Source organism: Sylvia atricapilla, chromosome Z (assembly GCF_009819655.1).
Source record: "Sylvia atricapilla isolate bSylAtr1 chromosome Z, bSylAtr1.pri, whole genome shotgun sequence".
NCBI classification, from domain to species: Eukaryota; Metazoa; Chordata; class Aves; order Passeriformes; family Sylviidae; genus Sylvia; species Sylvia atricapilla.
In genome coordinates, this window is record NC_089174.1 from 20,512,213 (window position 1) to 20,531,939 (window position 19,727).

The following is a 19,727-nucleotide window of genomic DNA, read 5'->3' on the forward strand; positions in this document are numbered from 1 at the left end:
AATGTCCATTAAAACAAAGAGGAAAAAAAAAAATTGGAACCTGATCCAGAAAAAGAGGGAAAGTAATTTATTTTCTTGTCTTGTTCTAAGATTCCAGAACCAGAAAGCGTATCTGAAAGCCTGTGCCGATCTGAATAAAAACATACTGATATACACTGTATATTTTAGAGTAAAAAAGTGTCAGCCTCTCCCAGGACATGCTTTGTAAGAGCTAAATCTGGTCTGAGGACAGAAATTTTATAAAAAACATATTCCATGAAACTACCACAGTGGAGATAAAACAAGACTCAGTCCCACTGTTCCCTTCCACTTCAATGAAATTGTAATTACAAACATAATTGCATGTATAATGTGGCTTAGCTGCCTAGGGTATGTAAATTTTCGTGTAATTTTTTATGGTCCTAACATACCATATATTCACATCCAGTCAAATTTAAGTGTAGGTATTTCTTGCAGGAAAGGATGTGAGAGGCAGGAAGTGAAGAAATATTTCCTGAGATTGTGTGCACCAGCTTTATGAGATTCTCACATTTATCTTCTCAAACCACTCCAGTAGAGTATCTCTGTGAATGTAATTTGTAGTGCTCTTTAAGTCTGTTACCAAGATTTCCCATTTGCCCAGTCTCAACAGAGAACCAGAGAAATTTATAATCTGATTCTCTGAGCTCTAATGATGCACAGTTCACGCACACTTAAAAACCTCCATCAAAGTTCCATTTATAAACATATAACGAGACTGAAAGAGTCCCCACTGCACTAGCAGAACACTACACAGTCTTCTCGGGTGCTGTGGGTCAAAACCGGTTTTGTATTAACCTGGTTAAGATATTTTGTTGAGGTCAGTTCCACCGCCCAGCAAAAGCATGAGATTCAGAGTAAGTCTGCAAAACAGCAACACGAGGGATACCACATGGCTGGTATCTTTCTAATCTTTCCCCCAATCCATATTCACATGAGAATAAATCCCAGTTAGGGCTGCTGTTAGAAAACAGAGCAGAGATGCTCATGTCTTGTGACTAGACTTGTGGCTCAAGTTTTTGAGCCACAGTGGTCCAGTCTTTGTCAGTGAGAGGTCTGTATCACCAAATTTTTCCGTGCAACTACTTCTACTTTCTACCTCTAATGTTCAGAGCTGTTTGTGTAACTCAGTGCTACACACCAGCCATACTCAGGAATCATCAGTTCTGCCTTCCCTTCCTTTTCATATGATACCAGGCTGTGTACCTAGAGATGTTGTATGAATCTATCTGACCACTCGAATTCTATTCACAAACAGCTTGCTCAGCTTAGAAATAACATGCATAAGTTACAAGTAACAAGTGACCCCTTTACATCATGGTTAGCTTCCATTGGATTATCCCCTTGGCTAGTGTCCCTAATGAAAAAAATAGTTATTGTAGTTGTAATGATTTTGTTAATGCTATTGCTGTTACCCTGCTTGATGCAATGCTTGCAACAAATGATAATGAATGCTTTTGAGCAGCACAAAGCAGTAATGCTTACTGCTAAAGAAAACGGGGGAAGTGTGGAGAGTCTTGCTACAGAGTGGCTGCATAGAAAAGGCCACGATGCTATGCAACTAGTTGGAATTTAGACATCAAGGTCAGAATGCAACAACAAGATGTACATTCTGCTTATGTGATAAGTTGTAGCTGCAAAATAAGAAAACTAAAAGACATAATAAAAAATTTGTAGTTGTTACTAAAAAACATATATGTAATACTTAAATAAAAATGTAGACACCAATAAAAATGTTCGCTTTGTGCATATGTATGAACTAATTACTATCTGTATAAGTATAATGACTTTAAAACAATAAATCAAAACCAACTAACCATAATAGCATAAAGCTAACCATCCCGCAACTCCGACATAGAGACACATGCAGTTGTGAGGCTTATATGTGCTTCCCTTATAGTCACCCCCAATTTTTCCCAAATGTTGTGACTGCAGACTGTGTGGATTTGGTCACTAAATGATGCTGTGAACTAGAAAACCTGCTTTGAACTAATATACTTGAACTTCCTGAGATTTGAGCTAGCTGCTTTTCTTAAGTAAGGACATAAAAGGCTTTCCTAATTAACAGCAAATGTCTTTTACATCACAAAATCAGAAAACAAGACAGATCTGCAAAAGGATTCAAGGACAGTATAAACCAGATGACTCTAGGCAAGACCATTACACTTAAACATAAACATCTCTCTGCACCACTCACACACATTTTTGCAGTGTTACCAACTCAACAGTTCCAGTGCTATTTCATATCCCAGAACTACACACTGCATGAGATACAAATGCAGCACAATCAGCTAAGGAAAATTCGGGTTTGTTTTACACATTCAGCTATATGACTATCAATGGACATGTTTGAACTGCCAACAGAAATTGTGGAAACTGAGAATCAACCATTCTGTCTTCTCAAACCATTTTTAACCCATGGGCAGAATGAAGGCAGATGGCAACATCCTTGCCCTTCAAAATCCCAACAGGCCTTACACATTATAGCTTAATTTTATTAAAAAAAAATTTATTTGATTTGATTTTGGGTTTTTAATCCTTACACATGGGATGAGTTGTTTCTCCCACTAGTCTGAATCATCCACTTTCGAACTATTATATCTTCCTCCTCCACAACCCACACAGTTAATTGGAAGATGAGATGCTTCCATGCCTAGTGTAACAGAATTACACTACAGCATTTCAAACAATTAAAAAAACTATTACATGGGCAGAGATTAAAAAAAAAAAAAACAAAACAAAACCTCCTCAATCACCTTTTACTGAAGTCTCTCATCCAGCTAAAACAAAATAACATCATAGCTTAACAGAATTAGCCTACTTACAGAACTAGGCTAAAACAAACCCAAGAATTCCCTTCCTCTCTCCAAACAGTAACAAACTCCAAATTATTTCATACTCTTAGTGTCCAAATAACACCAACAATAGTAAAACATTGAGAAATTCCTGTAGCACATTGAAAGAAAAATTTGGGGGGTTCGTTACTATCAACTCTTCCGAATTAAACCCTGAAAACACCACATGCTACTGGTCAAGGATCCTTGGGATTTCCTAAGCAGAATGAGAACATGAAACTACTAATACTTAAAAAAAAATTTGGAGTGAAAAGTAAGGTACCACATAAACACTTTACAGAAGTGGGTAATGATACTTCTTTCCACAGACAACAATAAATGAAACTGCCTTCTTCTTTTTTTTCTTTTTTTTTTCTTTTTTTTTTTTTTTTCTCTTTTCCCTTCCCCTCTTTTCTCTCTCAGACATCAGACAGAAAATGACAAATCTGGCACTGGAAGCCAGGTGTTTCATTTCCCAGACCAGTAGTCCAATCATCCAACCATCCTAAACCCAGTGAATTTTATGAACATATTTTGGTGAGCACATCATAAGGTTAACTCTGTTTACTATCCTATTCTATATGCATGATTTATATAGCACAGTAATGACATTAAAATACTAGTTTCAAAATTAATAAAACACTGAAATAACTTTTTTTTTAAATCAGAAGTGAGGTGAGATTTCCAGTTTTCTAGCGACAAGTAATTATTTTTTTAGATTAGGACAATAGGAATTAGAAAGCTTGATTTGAAATAATAATTGAGAAGAGACATTTCATTCACATAAAACCACAAATGCACTAGTGATTTTATCTCTGAAGCAAAACCACAGACAAATGAATTAAAGAAAAGCTTTTATTGTTGTACTGCAATGAATATGGAAATGACTTTTTTACCTGTTGTACATACTAAATTTAATTACACTGTTTTGGAAAATGTGTAGTAGGTATTAAAGTCAAGATATTTCAATCTGTCTTCAAGAACAGAGGAACAGGAAGAGCTTATGCAGCCCCTCCCACATAAAACCAACAAAAAAGGCTTTAGAAATCATTATTCCACACCTTAAAATATTTTAATGCAGCAGAGGAGAAAGTAAACTAAAAAGGAACAGAGATACATACAAGCTACATTGAGCACTAGTGTCCAGAAGTGTACATAAAAGGGAGTTGTACATTATTTATATTTGAGAAAGCTGGACTTGAGATGGGAATTGAAGTATTAGATATAGCTTATTTTAGTTCCAACTTGTTCACATTTCATGGAAGCTATGCCCTGCAGTCAGAACATTTCAATGCATTTCAGAACACCTTGTTTTCTTTTATAAATTAATCATAGTAATGTGCTCTGCTGTCAGACATCATGGAAATACCAGTCCAGCTGACAAACAGAATTCTTACCCTCATTTCAAGGTGAGCAGATTAGTTCTTTACAAAGAACCTATCAATTCATAAAGATACACCTGTCAGGGTACATGAGAAGTATGTTTGGAAATGCAACCTATATTTAAAAAATCCTACAAAACTAGAGCAAATTCAAGGTATCAAGCATTATTTAACCAGAGAAGCAAACCCTGGGATATTAGAAATCAGGAGTGGTATAAGGCTGATGAATGCTCCAGAACCATGAAACAACTGAGGCTGCATGGCTCATCTCTAGCTCAATCTTGTGCTCACAGCCGAGTCAATGCTGCTTAGGACTTTTTTAATAGCTGGGTCTTGAAAACTTGGATACAGACTAGATGTGGTAACTACACAATATATCCCATTCAAGTAAAAGCTCCAAGTGTCTCAGGAATACTTAATTTCAAATTTAGTTAACTTACAGTCAGACATACACAATTACATAATACAATAAGTGAAAATGCCACTAAGCTGTGCAGAGGCATTGACTGGGGAGGCCCACCTTACCTAACTTCAATATCTATAAAATGGAACTAAATTGGACTAATGACATCTGCAAGTAAGAGTAAACATGATGGTACTGGAGAGATCAGTGAAGAATGAGAACCAATACAGAAGTTTTACAAAGATTATTTAGAAACTAAAGTGATTTTGGCAGAAGGCCAGATAATACAACATGGCATAATATTACACTAAAAATTAGTTATGGTGCAGCAGGGCCCTGAGGGAGGCACAAAAAGATAGTGAAGCAGCAGGAGACGGAACTGTACATTTATGGAAGAAGTCATGCTTGGGAGTCAGTAAGATGACAGGTCTTGTCTGCAGCTCAGGTAAGAAGTCATCTGGAATAATCCACTCAGTCCTGAGAAATAGAATTATCAAGAAAAGAATGAGATACTGAGGGAAATTCAGAAAAGTACAATGAGCAGCACAAAGCCACTGACCACACTTCTTTGTGTGACTACCTACTCTGAACAGTGATAGTAGCTATTTTCACCCCTACAGATTTGTACACGTGTGAGGCATGTGAAGTTGAGATGAATAATCTGGCTAAGTGGCAAGGAGCATGAGGAGCTAATTCCAGGGTATGGACCCAGTGTGAAAATGCATTTTGGGTAGCAAGAACTTTAATACAGAAGAGCAAGAAATGAAGGTACATTAAGATACTTTTTTTCTGATTATATGATTGTGTTCTGTTCAACAATCTCCCAAGAGACATTTTTGAGTTTCTATAATCTAAGACATGTTGAAGAGTTGCAAAAGGTTGTGAAATACTACACAGCAGTAGTAAACAAAGACATACATATGGTACACCAAACCACTAGAGTTAGGACCAAAATAGAGAGAAATCCTGCTCTAACAGCAACTGCCAAGCGAACAATCTCTGCACCCCTAGTGTTCTATGAAAACCTCAAACCTGTTCTTGCATTTAGTCCTCTTCATCTCTTGTCTTTAGAACACAAAAGCCTATTTGAAAATAATAGAAAGCGGGGGGGAAAGCCCAACACAAAGCAAAGTATGGAATTCTTCCTTTCCTAAAATCCTTTAAAAATATAACTTAATTTAGAACAAAGACAACTTCTCAGCACAACTTAATTTATACCAACATATCTTCATTATTGTATTACTACCTTTTACACATAAATTAAGAGCTTCTCTTCAAACATATCTCTGGAAAGGATAAAAGAATTGTGCCTGAATTCTTTAGAAGAGTCACACTTTCCAAAAATGATCAAAGCTACAGGAAAACCTGTAAATCCATTAATTGGATAGCCTAGTATAGTTTTGATTAGCATTCTTAGAATCTTGCTTTAGGGTGGCATTATGCTGGCTCACCATGGAAGACACCCTCTGGATGCTTGCCCTTCTCTCCTGTCCCTACCCTGCTGTGGGGAAGGAGGTGAGCAAGCAGCTGGGGAATGGCCACCAAAGGAGGTAAACCCACAGCAGTGCCCAACAACACTGAGCAGCACAGCACACCCCCAGCTGAGAGAATCCACATGACTTACAGCTCTCTGACCCTCTCCCTTCTTTCAAATACTCAGAAGACTAATTTCACGTCAGTATGTGATTACAGCAACAATAACAAAAGGGACAAAGGAGTAAGTAGAAGCAGGGAGCAATTAAGTCTAGTTGTTTTTTTCTTCAAACCCACCTAAATTTAAGAACTGAAAGTATGTGATAATCAACCATGTCAAAATGAACTTTGCAAAACCTAAGTGAGATGTTATATAACTCAGCATAATACAGAAAAACATTCTGTGCCAGAGGAGGAAACTTCAACAATAATCTAAAAATAGTTTGTAAAAAATGAGGGAGTCCAGTTCCAAATGAGTGATTGTGACTTTGTTGCTTCCATGCTGGCTGTAATCCAGTTAAGCAAGAGTTTTGTCTTTGCAGGTCTGGCTAACACACAACTAATTTCAGAAAGAAAAGCAAATTGGAAAAGCATCAGATATCAGCCTGTTCCTTTATTCTGTAATGGCCAAAACACAAAATGACTTATGAGTATAGCACACAGGGATCACACTGTAGCTTTTCAGAATTCATCTGAAGTCAGTTCTATCTCATCCCAAATATTCTATGTATCATAGAGAAAACTGACAAAATTTCTCCCAGATTCTTTACAATTAAACCTGTGGTTTTTATGGGAGCTCTAATGAAGCAAAAACACCAATGAAGGCAAAAAACAAAAGCAAAGCTAACTGTCAAACCACAGAGGAAGCTAAGCAATGTATGCTTTGGATTCAAGCCCTGGAGACTATATGAGCACAAGCCTTGGTTCTTGATTAAGCCCAAACTGTCCTGAATCAGTGGAAAACATCCCCAGAGCAAGGATCAAGGTGGGAACACTGTCAACACTGTCAGAGAATGACACCATCTTTTCTTCTGAATGGCTTCTCCAGTATGGGATTGTCTCAGCTGAGATACCTTCAAAGAAACACCTATTTTGTCAGTCCTCATGACTGTAGCTCACGAATCCTCTGGAAACTCAGATGGTAACAGTTTAAGCTGACTTCCTTGTTATCACCATCTCCTCCACCTAATCTCACATTTCCATGCTGCTGCTTGCCATCTGCATTGTGTTTGGACAAAGTCACACCGAGAACTACCTATTTGTGCCTTCTGTCAGTGTCACTCACCAGGAATGCACGTGATTTTCTCTTTGCCTGAACTCTATCTCTCCTGGAGGTGGGAAAGCTAGCATCCCGCTAGTCACTTGTCAGCAAGACTAGTTGTCACTTGTCAGCAATAAAGAAGATCTCACTCTACTTGCTTTACAGTGAGATTCTTCCTGAAGTTTTTCTCCAGCAACTTTCACTAAAGACCTGCTTTGTATTTTTTATCATCTAGACTGTTCCCCCACAGGATACCTAAAAGAGCATAGAAAAACACTGTTGTCTTCATGTCCTAGCCAGCACCACCTCTCAGAACATCTCCACTGCTTCTGTGGTGAATATTTTTATACTGTCTTCACAGATGTTTCATTCAGGTATAAAGTTCCTCAAGGAAGAATTCAGCTTTGCCTGTTTTTTGAACTACTGAAGACATCCCCTAGAGTGAAAAAAGTGATCACATGGGTAGGGCTGTAACACTGCAATTTCCCCAAAATTCCATCCAAAAATTAACAGTGTAAAACTAAACTCAGTGTACACAAATTCCGAAAAGCAGAAGGTCAATCCTAGTGAGAAATGAGCAAGTTTGCTACTAAGACTGTGATCTCTTGGCCTCCAGGTGATTGCTTATGCTTCATGCTTCCCAGAGTACCCTGTCCATAGGGAGATGAAATTTATCCCAAGTCACAAACGGCATGAATAACCAGGTTGGGGTATTAATAAAAGACAAAGGGAGCATGTGGGCAAGCAAGAGTGCCAAGATGTGCATGATGGCCTTTCCATGCACAGTGTCCCAGTGACAGCTATAAAACATGCAAAGAATCCACACAAGAAAGAGCAAGAATGCACAAGGGAAGGTCTGTGGATACAGCTGAACCTTTAGACAGCACATAGTAGCTCTCATTGTTCACTCTTCTATAGAATTACATAATGAGAAAGGGATGGAAAGGGGGTCTCTAAGAGGAAAAAAAATGTGTATGTTTTGGCTGGAAATAGAGAATTTACCATACTCCAGCAGAAAAGCAACCTGTCTGAGGCATTTAGTATTGATGAAAACCCTGCACTTGAGGGGAAAGAAAGACAGTAACATTTACATGATCAATTAAATACTCTGCATGGAAGATCAAAATTAGTCCTTAGTCCCTGCTGTAACTGGGCTGAGGTAACCTGTACCACATAATCTAGCACTGACCGGGATTAGACAATGTACTGACAAAAATAAGAACACCTGTGTCCCATCTGTGCCACAGCTGCCCTTGTAATAGCAATGAAGGAAGTGAGTAATGCTTTTGAACTTCTGTTACTGCTGCTGTAAGGTGGAGAACTTACTAATAACATTCTGAGTGGTAAATGGTGTGACTTCTCTAGGTCCAGACTGGCAAAGAGCGCTGCATCCATCACACCTCCTACACTTATTTGGACTTCAGAAAGACCCTTCTATAACAGCAGGAAACAAGACAGGTCAGGGCTTCTCCTCTAGGTGTGAACTTTTAGTTTATTCTGATTCATACAGGATGGATACAGTGCTAATGTAAACCAGCCCACGCACTTCCAAAATGAAGCGAGAAGAAAATCTCAAACAAATAAGTTCAGACACTCCAAAAGGCCTGCACCAATAAAACAGCAAGATAGAAATAAAAAAAACAAAACAAACAAGAGGTGCTTGTAATGTTACTTACATGATGCCAAGGAAATGCACAATAAAGGTGAGGTACATCTTTCTTTTATTGTAACCACTAAAAAGCCTTCAAACATAAGAATAAGGCCAGAGGGGGTCTTTTTTGTTTGGTTTGGGTTTTTGTTGTTTTGGGTTTTTTTAACAAGACATATCTTTGGAAAAGCAAAGATTATTCTGATTTCCCAAGAGCATGTTTTGAAACAGCTCCCTCCCAACTTCCTCAACAACAGGAAAGTAACAAAGCCACAGGGAAGAAGAGGAAGAAGCAAATCTTATATTGTAAATCTTTTCTGGCCTTGTCTCAGCCTCCCAAAGCAAGTAACAACTATTTCACAAAACAGAGGTAGTGTTTGCAGCATTCCTCAAAAGCACTGGCCAGTTCAAAGGCTGGACCTCTGAAACCTAAGTTCAGAATGAATCCTGGACATAGAAAGGGCACATCCCTTACTCCCACCATAGAGATGAAAAGTGAGCGCAAAATGCACTGCCCAATTCTACCTTCTTTATTGTGGACTTGATAGCAAGACTTTTACCTGTTTGAGCAGATTGTGTACAATCTGTCACAGGAGCAGTAAGAGAGGGTTCCAGGATTTTTCACCATTCACATTTCACCTCTGTACTGTCTCTCCTAAGATAGAAATAAACCAAATGCATTAGAGGCTGCTGGGACTGACCTGTAATAACATGCACAAGGGCAGACTGGTAAGGTTTGCTTTGTTTTCTAGTAAAAGAATCTAATATATGCAAAGATGCAGAAGCATGTTAAGTCTGTAACAACAGCAGTTATGCAACAATTGAGATTAAAGAGGAAGTGTTCATTGAAAAAAAATTAAAAATATTTTTTACCAGAGAACTTTATTACTGTTACCTGAGATGACGGAACATTCTGCACAGGCCCTGCCAAACACAGAAACCACCAATGTACTCTTGTCCAAGACTTTATTCTCTAGATTAGAATATGCAGAAACTGTCTCTCTCAAATAAAGTGTATTCAGATGTGTGGCCTAAAAGCTAATGGTTGTTGTGATAGAGTATTACCTCATATTGTTTATTTGTTCGTAGCTCTTCTGTACTGTCAGACAAATTCGCATCAAAACACCATTCACAACCTACCTGTATTTGACATTACAGTTAATGTATTGATGTGAATTAAAAGGACTGATAACTGAAAACAGGTCTATTCTTGCAGCTGACCTCTGACATTCTTCCAGCTGGCAATGAAATTATAATGCAAATCAAGATACAATGGCATAATTTCTTTGTACTCAGTAAAATTTGGTAAAAAGCCTTTTTGAAAGATTTTTCACACTCTATTTGCTGCAACCAGTACTTTAACAAAAGTGCCAATAATTATCTCGTAAATAATTACTTACAAATACAACATTTGAAATAAAGGAGTTCAAGATGAGATATTTATTTCAACTACATAACTGTTGTAGAAATATTCTGAACATTTGCCATGAAATAAGCTTGCTGTTGTTTCTCTGGTATTAGTCATGGGGATGAAGGCAACTAAAAGCTACAGACAAACTTTCAGATCACAGGAAAGAACAGATTTACTATGACACGAGGCTTTGTTTGGCTTATTTTTTAAGACCACAAAGTTTCCCTATATCTGTCTAGATTCCTTCACTGATTTATCCATCCTAGTAAGTTAGATTGTTTTTCATGTTTAAAGTTTCAATGGTCAGCTCAGACATTTAATTCACCTCACCTATACCTCCAGTAGGTGATCTCATTGTTCTTTTGGCTGGACCTCCCACTTCTAAGATCTCACGTGTCTAAAATACTTGTATCGGGGCTACTTGATTATGACCCAGCATCACCAGCACTTCCCCTCCATGTTACCTTCACCTACCTCTGGCACACAGGATTGTAATACCAGCGCACAGCTGAGAAAGAACGCTTACAGTTATAAACCTGCCCCCAGAAAATCAGCCAGCTAGTTATGCACTGCCACGTTCATATAAACATAAAGGTATTTACAGCGCAGGAAAAAAAGAAATATGGACTCATGTTTTAAGATGGTGATCCTCCCAGTTAAGATCATGCAGAGGTTAACCATGCAGGATGGGATCACTTATTATCCGAAGCCCAACGCTCTTATGCTGTAACTTAGGTTAAAAAAGACCCCCAAAAACAAACAAACAAACGAAAAAAGTTATGTTTTGTTCACACCTGACACCTGTCTGAGTCCCCCTAGCCATCTGTCCTGTTCAAAAGGGAAAAAAAAGCTCTTCAGTCGCAGAAAATGGCGGGGCCATAAGAGGCGCAGAGGGCCACCCTCCGCGCTCTCTGGCGGTGCCTTACCTGGGCCGCCCATCCTCGCCCGGCCGCGACGCCGCCCCGGGCCCGCCGCGCTCCCCTCAGGCCGCGGCCGCCCCGGATCCGCCGCCAACTTCCCGCTGCCCGCCTCCTGCCCCGCCTCGCCTTTTCCCGGCCGGCTCCCCGTGGCCACTGACGGAGAGCCGCAGGTAAGGAAAGGCGGGATGCCGCCTGGAACACAGCGCCCGGGCCAGACAGAGCTGTAGGAGGCGGAGGAGGGAACCGCAGGCTGGCGGGAGCAAAGATGCTTTTGCGTCCTGTCCTCGCCGTGGGACAGAAGTGGGACTGCCCCGTCCCACTTTCGGGCGAAAAACTCACCAAGTACAGAGCCCTCTTTAAGCCCCGGGTGTATTTCTGGCCGCGGGTGTTCAGCTGTCCTCAACGGGAAGAGGAGATGGGTGGGCGACAGACGCCCTGCCCCCAGGAGCCCCTTCCAAACCTGCCCGCCCACTAAAATCCTCTCCTGACAAAATCCTACATGCAGCAAGTTGTTGTTTCAGTAACTCTGAAAGCCTTTCCTTTCTGGAAAGCCTTTCTTGTTTAGGAGTGTGTGTGTGCTCGTATGTGCCTCATACCTGGGAGAGGAAAGGGCAAGAGCTACATGCTCTGGGAAGAGAGGAGCGGCCGACCCACCAACTGCGCCTTTGAAGTGCGGCCTCAGTGAGTGCTGTGCTCCCTGAAGAGCTATCTTCTTCAAACAGGGGGAAAAACTTACACTCTACCCCCTCCTTCATCTACAAACCTCAGGCTACCCCACATTCCCAGCGGGGCCCAGCAAGAAGACCCATGAATTCACTCTCATTAAGTGTCTGGAAGCACCTAAGTCCAATACTGGAGAGGCATTTTGCATAAACCTGCCTTTTTTTTTGGACATTCTTTTCTCCCAGTGCTTTGTGCACAGCCTCTGTTTTCTCCAGACACCTATTTTTCCTTCACTTAAAATTTGTAAAGAATGCCAGAAAATGCAGTAGAATACTGATTATTTGTGAGAACGTCAGTTTTCCTGTTTCTTTATTAAAGCTCCTTAGCCACATGAACAGGAAACCTTGTGGTAATCAGCCTCCTCCTTTTTGTTACAAACACTGATGCTGACTGCCTGGGAAGCAAAAACAAATCCATCCTGAGTTCAAAGGCACTTCTGCATTCCAGTTGTTTCTCTGACATGGCTATGTGTGACACAGCAGCCCATTTTATTTCAACTGCAAAGCACAAACTGCACTTTAAATCCCCCCGCACAGACAATAAACAAAGCTTCCCATATCTGCTGCTGAAGAACAATGCTCTTACCTTAATACACTGCTCACTTGTCCCACTAGCAGCGAACAGGGCATGTTATGTCTAACAAGATCTGCCATTTTTAAATCAGTGAAGCTTAATTAAGCATTAGCCTCTTTCACACCCTCAATCTCTGCAGCACAGGAAATATCTCCGCTTCAGCCTTCTCTCTGTGTCTGTCCCCCTGCTCTCAATCAGTATATGATGAACAAGTGACAGCAGGACTTTTCAGTCGAGACTCATATCAGTAAGAGCTTTCAGAATGACCCAATCCACAGATTACTTTACGTCTCAATGGTACTCAGCAGACCTTATCTGAAGGCTGGAGAGTGTTCCCTTGCGTATCACATTTCCAGATCAGCAAAAGATTTATTTTCAGGTGCTCACATTTGTAGTAAATTTCCAACAAACCTACAATAATAAACAGGCGTATGCAACAACAGAGAACAAAGCATTCTACAGTTCAGCATAAGGTTAAAAGTCAAGGTTAGAAACAGACAAGAAAGAGAAAGTATTACTTCAGTCCAAAAACATGCATATTAACCTGGTTTTCCAGTGCTAAGCATCACTTTGACAAAACAGTACTACATTATTTAATGAGGCAAATTAAGCCACAGGATTCTGCCATTTCAAGGGGGCATCCAGAACATACTATAAGAGGTGTCAATGCCCACAGGAAGATGTTCTCCTGTTCTGTGAAGCATTTGAGTTCTTCATCGCAAATCTACAGCTCTCACCATCATTAATGCAGAAATCAAAAACCATGAATATGTGATATATACATGAGGTTCCTAAAACTTAGCAATAGAAGACCAGTAAGATGAACATATATCATTGTCATTAGTCAGCTTACAAATGTCACCACATTAAAATCCATTCTAAACACAGTTGTGGGTCCTAATAACACAGCCAACTGAAGTATGTTGTGTATGATCTTTTATATTTGAAAATTCACATTATTTTTGACTGTTCTGCAAGCCTTTGTCTAGTAATGCAAGTACTGTTTTTGTCTCTTTCCCTATGGGTTAGTACACAATCATTAAGAAGTTCTTTCCTATGAAAGGAAACCACTCCAAAGGAGTCAAGATTTACATGAGAATGTCCATCTTGTGTGCAAATTGTCACAAAACCCCTGCATGAATCAGCACTGTGTGGCTGGATGATAAATTTTACCTAATATTTGAATATGAAAGACAAATTTCAGTCCTGACCTATTTTACTGAAGACTGAAATACGGAGTTAAACGCTGGAGCATATGGATACTTCTGTAGAGATAGATGTTCCTGTTACAAGAAGTAATTTGGAAATTTGAACACCATTAAAAAAGACTTCTGTTCATTAGTTCAACATAAGCAACATATTTAAACAAAACTCACTTATTTGACTTTTATACTTCCATAAATAATAGCTCCTGGCTGTCTTGAGTGATGCAGAGCCTCCTTGAACAGACTGGTTTTAGATCTCATAACCTTACCACCAGGTGAATGGCACTGGTAGCCATTCTAGCCTCTCCTTCATTATTTCTCTCTAAGTTCTCTGTCTCAAAGCTTACCAGACCCTGTCCCAAGTGGCATACCAGCACTGAGCTGTGCTGTTGTGATGCATGCCAAATGTATTTCCAATTTCCTTCTTCATAACTGAAAGCAGCATTCCTCTGTAACCCTGAAGAGCTCTTCTGGTTCCATCAGAATGGTATTTTAAAAGGTGGTTTAGATCATGTACAACTTCTGAGGATTTACTTGCTTCAGACACTTGTATGTTCAAAAGCTTCCTTCTGATTTTACCCACCCTTTTTTTGTGCTATAAATAAATAATAAACAAAACAGCTGAATAAAGGTGCTTAAACAGCTTCCTAATGTCTGAAGTGAAAAACATTCCCTGATATCCTTGTTTAATTATATCCTCAAAGAAACAAGGTTCTGACCAGTATGCTGACATCATGAAACTGCTTTATCAAAGGTGTTTTGAAAGAATCAACACTGAAGCTTCTGGTTCACTTCACCAGGAACAACCAATTCTCCTACTGTCAGAAGGAACTTTGCAAAGGAAATGGTTAAAATTGCACATTGACAGTACAATGAAAGAGCCAAAGCCAATGAGCACATGAGTATGTAGATTAGGGAAAAGCAGCCTCTGGAGCACTTAGGTTTGGAAAACACTTGACATGTGACACACTGAGGCATCCTGCCAACGAGTAATGATAACCCAAAAAGCCGTAAGTAGCTATAACCACTTCCCCGCTTCCCCAAAAGTATGTGTGTGTTTATAGCTAACCAATAAGTAACACTGTAGTACCACAGTAATCCTTGGGCACCTTGCAAGAGAGGTAAACTCAAAAATAGACTCTGTAGCAAATTTTCATTTTTACTTTCAGCTTTTAAACCTTCTTCCTAGTCTTCTAAGTGCAAAATGGATTTCAAATATATTTTTAATCATTACTTTTTAAAAGTGTATTTTTGTTTCAGAGAAACTAAATTAATATATATCCAAAACAACCCAAACATTCAGCTAAACCATACAGACAAAATCAGTAAAGGATGTCAGAGAAAAACAAAATAAAACAAATAGCTCTAGACACAATTTTTCTTTGTATGGATTGCAATATATTCCTCATACAATAAACGGAAAGATGTGCTGCTGTACCAAAAACATGTGTTATGCCCAGTGTTCCTGAATTACATTAGAACAGTTAGCAGCTTCATCTGACCATTTATGTTCCCTTTTTTAATGGGCATAGCTGTTTCAAGAGAAAAGCTATGCAGACCATCTGTCAGAAAAACATTTTAAAAATGTTTGAAATATATAAAAGGCAACAGTGAGTGCAGAGTATTTTAATATTGCTATTAAAAAAAAGAACTTTTGCAGTAATATTTTAATAGGCTTTGTTGAGGAAAATTTATCTGCCATCTCAAATGCATTATTTGTTTGACTCAGGAAAACACTCAAAAGACTCATTATTTTACCCTAGACACTGCAAAAAAAGGAAGAAAATCTACCAGTTATTAATTAATATTGCATGACAACCACTCTATCCACAGCAACTCTACTATTTGAATTTTTCCAAATAAAATTAGGTATTCTAAGAGACAGATAAATTGAAGCAGGGCAGTAGGTGCACAGAGTGATGCTGACTGAAACCTTCCTCTGACTCTGAAACAGTGCTCTAAAATGCATCCATGTCAGTCTTGTCTTTCTTTGAAAATAATGTCTTCCTTCTTGAAAAGAAATGTGCCTGGCAAATTAGTTATTTTTGGGAGGCCACAAACACAGGGAGGGGAGAGCTTTCTCTCTCATAAACATGGCAGACAGCACTGCAGTAATGTTAAGCAGTTCAATATGACCAAGAGATTTTAATCTGCAGTACTAAAACTTATATTCAGGTAAGCTAAAAAAACCCTAACTCAACAATTAGGCTTTTTTTTTAATATTTATATCTGTATGATTATGTAAGAGTTTTTACATATTTTGTGCGTACAAACTGTCAGAAAACTTCAGTCTTTTATCTCTCTGTCTAAGTAATTGTTATGCAAACAGGGTTAAACTTCCGTTACTGAAGCCTCCAGATTTGGCCTAAAGTTGCATGCATAGGTGAATTCCTGCCTGCAAGCAGCCTTGTAAAAATAAAAGGAGCATGAAGGTTTACCAAAAACAAATGCAGGGCTACTTACACATTGCTGAACTGCAAAAAAAGCATTATTTTCAGGAACACCAAATACATCTGATTGAACCTGTATTTTGGCCAATCCTATATTCTCACTGATAGAAACAGACTAACACAACCAGCATCATAGAAAACGATTTTGAGTAGCTGCAACTTACTTCAAGATGACCCATCTACTTTGTCCTTAATTCTGTATTAAGAACATAGTAATAAATAATAGTAACAAAATGTTGCAAGTTGTACAGCATACATAACACATAATAATATTTAAATTATTATCTATAACAATTTTGCATAAATTCTGCATAACACAATTTTGCTGTCTTTTTATTATTCCTACTTCCAAATGTCTGGAGTGCTACCTCAGTTTAAAACAGGTTCTACTGATTTAGCATAAGTTAATCAGGAATACTAAAATTTCTAATACAAAATTCTATATTTTCTATACCCCTTCCCACCCCCCACTGATTCGATTCCATGTCATGCAAGCATACAATTTTTAAATTCCCATTTTCCTTACCACATTGACCTATGGGAAAGCTCTTCATGCCCTGGAAAACAGACAGCTCTATTATGGTGTCAGCCACATATGGGTGGAAGACAATTTGGGTGTGTTGGTGATAAACAAGTATGGACAATGATTGCATGGAACAACTGGTTGCAGCAGAGTCACAGAATTCAAAACCAGAAGAAACAGTGATGATCTAATCTAACCTCCTGCATAACACACAAGCTGTGTCACCCCACCTAGCAATTACCTGCCTCTGTGACAAGTTTGATATGGTAACTCACCTACACTGGTTTTGCCAGATCCATTTTGAAACATTCACCTACAATGCTAATTTGACGCATGCTGCATCAGGCAGGTCCTGCACCTTCCCAAAAGACAGGGGGATTTCCTCTTCTGGATCCAGAGATTAGTGGCTCATGTTTCCACCGCATTCTGTGCTGACAGGGCAGTCCCCACTTGCACAAAGTAACTGGATTAATTCACTCTCCAGCGGAGTCATCGTCAGCCCAGAGCCTCGTGGAGAGCACCCACTAGATGCAACTCACAAGCATCAGCACCAACACACACAAACACCAATTCAGCACCTCTCCAGGCAGCACAGAGTGCCCAGTCCCCTGATTCAGCTCAAAAACTTGCACCCCGCCTCAGAACGAGCCCCTGGGGATGACCAGGTGTACTTCTCTGGCATGACTCCCCTGGCTTCCATAAGCCAGGTAAGAGCAAGGTATCACAAAGTTATTCACCTAAATGAAACAACCCATGCAAAATATTTATTCAATTTCTAATTGATTTTGTGATTGTCAGGTACATTATTCAGATTAACTAGTAGACCTTTTCAACACAAACATTATAATAAGTTTTATGTTGCAGGCATATTTTGTAAATAGAAAGACAATTTTTGTTTCAAAGACAAAATTGACAAGATAATATTATTTTGAGTTTTCATATACTTTAAATTTGGGGTTGTACATACTTGAACTTCTATATGATTATTTCAACCAATTTGTTTGACACTCTGAGCCCATACACAGAAAAATATATTCTAAATAGTTTTAAACTCTTGTTTTCTTTGGAACACAGGATTTTCCAATTAATTAATTAACTGTCACATTTTACAAATCTACATGATTTTTTAAAAATTTAGTATGTTTCTAACAGCCATCCATGCCATTCAAATAAGAAAACTCCAGAAAATATTAACTTCTGATTACAGCCTGCATGTGTTCTCTGCTAAGGATTCACTCCTTCAGTATTTATCACCAGTCACAGTGAAAAAAAATAATGAAAGTTATTAGAAATCTATCTTCAGGTTTCCTCTCCCTCCTGCTCTTGCAGTAGTAATAAGGAGATCAAGCATTACAAGGAAAGCTTTTGTATGCTGTGCTTATCTTCCCTGTCCTTTCACAGAGTAAAAACTGTTTGGAAGAACCTGCAGCTCTACAAATTCCTTAGAATGTGCAGACAGAACTTTGGAGGCACAGTCAGCATTAGAAAACCCATAGTGCTGTAACTGCATCTTTCAACACTGCACCTTCTCCTTCTGCCTCCTCAGGTAACCACAAAAACACTGTTTTTCTCTCTTTTTTGTTCCCCCTTTATCCCCTATATGAATTGTAAGTTATCTACTGTATTCAATTCTGCCTCATTTATCACAAATGAAACCATCAGCCAAGTTCTAAAAACAGAAGTATTTCTGTAAGACACAGAATGAAACCACCAACTGCCTTTTACACCACGGGTTTTCTTTTTGAGTTACACCTGTGGTTTAGATGTTTAATACTGATGCAAATGGTAAAGACAAAACCCTTAACAAAACACAAGAGCTTTTCTTATGTTATTGATGTGCAGGTGTGGGATTTTTCTGCAGCTTCCAACCTGATAACTGTCACACTGAGGGACACAGTATTTCAGGTCTTTGTGTTCTGGGGACCTTTCTGCTTAATTCCTGTTCAACATCAAATTTAGTCTACCATAACTTTTTGAAGAACATTTTCAGCTTCTCCTAAACTTGTAAGTGTGTAATACTTATAAGGTTATAAACTAAGGACACTAAGGACACCTTTGTGTTAGTTTTTTTTCAAGCACAGCAGTCTTTCAGGGAAAACACTGACAGCTTTTTTTTTTTTTTTTTTTTTTTCTTTTTTTGGTGCAGAAATACTGTCTTCATAATGTTAATATTTATGTAAAAATAAGGAGCACACAGAAGCATGTAATCCTTAAGCAAAGTGAGAATTGGTTTTATGGGCCAACAGGCAATGTGAAAAACGAGGTTCACTTTCCAGGTAAAATTTAAAAAGTTTAATAAAAGACAATAGAAGACACAGATAATAAAGCAAAAAGTTAACGGCTGGGTGCTTAGCATTCTGCCAAGAGCACCCCTGCTATCGGAGGCACTCCTTAAATACCTCTTCTATTACATCAGCCTGTTGCATATTCATAAATCTTTATGTATATTCATACTTTTCCACAAACTAGTTTACATATTCCAGGAACTGTTTAGCATGGCCTCTCCTTGGGTCCGCCTTTTTGGAGCATGCGTGTTTCTTGGCTGTGGTTTTAGTCAGTTCATTTTATCACCTCCGGTTTGGTTCTTGGTCTATACTTGCTTCAGAGGGCAGATGCTGAGAGTAGCTGTATCATTAGCAAGATCCTTTTCATATGGTCACTGGATGTTATCCCAACTAAGCAGGCAGTTTAATTACAAGCATAACTATATGTCAGCTATCCCACTACCATGTCTAAGTTTTGTTAATAGCAGAAATAAAAGCTATATCCTTACAGCAGTTATTTTAACATTATACATATAGCATTTATCTTAATATTTGCAAAAAGCTAATTTTATAATATGCATTTATAATGGGCAATAAGGCTTAATAGAGAAGTTTCCGTCAAAATGTTCTGATCATAGG

The 19,727-nt window shown here is 38.7% G+C and overlaps 1 protein-coding gene across 2 annotated transcripts in view; it reads right to left on the bottom strand.

The window, feature by feature from the left end:
- Positions 1-19,727, bottom strand: part of MCC (MCC regulator of WNT signaling pathway) — a 168,298-nt gene that overhangs the window by 100,373 nt on the left and 48,198 nt on the right. Inside the window, exon 2 of one of the 2 annotated variants that reach the window (XM_066339110.1) lies at positions 9,580-9,674. The exons of the other annotated variant lie outside the window; for it this stretch is intronic. The gene's annotated coding sequence lies outside the window, so the exon portion shown is untranslated. The remainder of the gene's footprint in view (positions 1-9,579; positions 9,675-19,727) is intronic. 2 annotated transcript variants of the gene reach the window in all.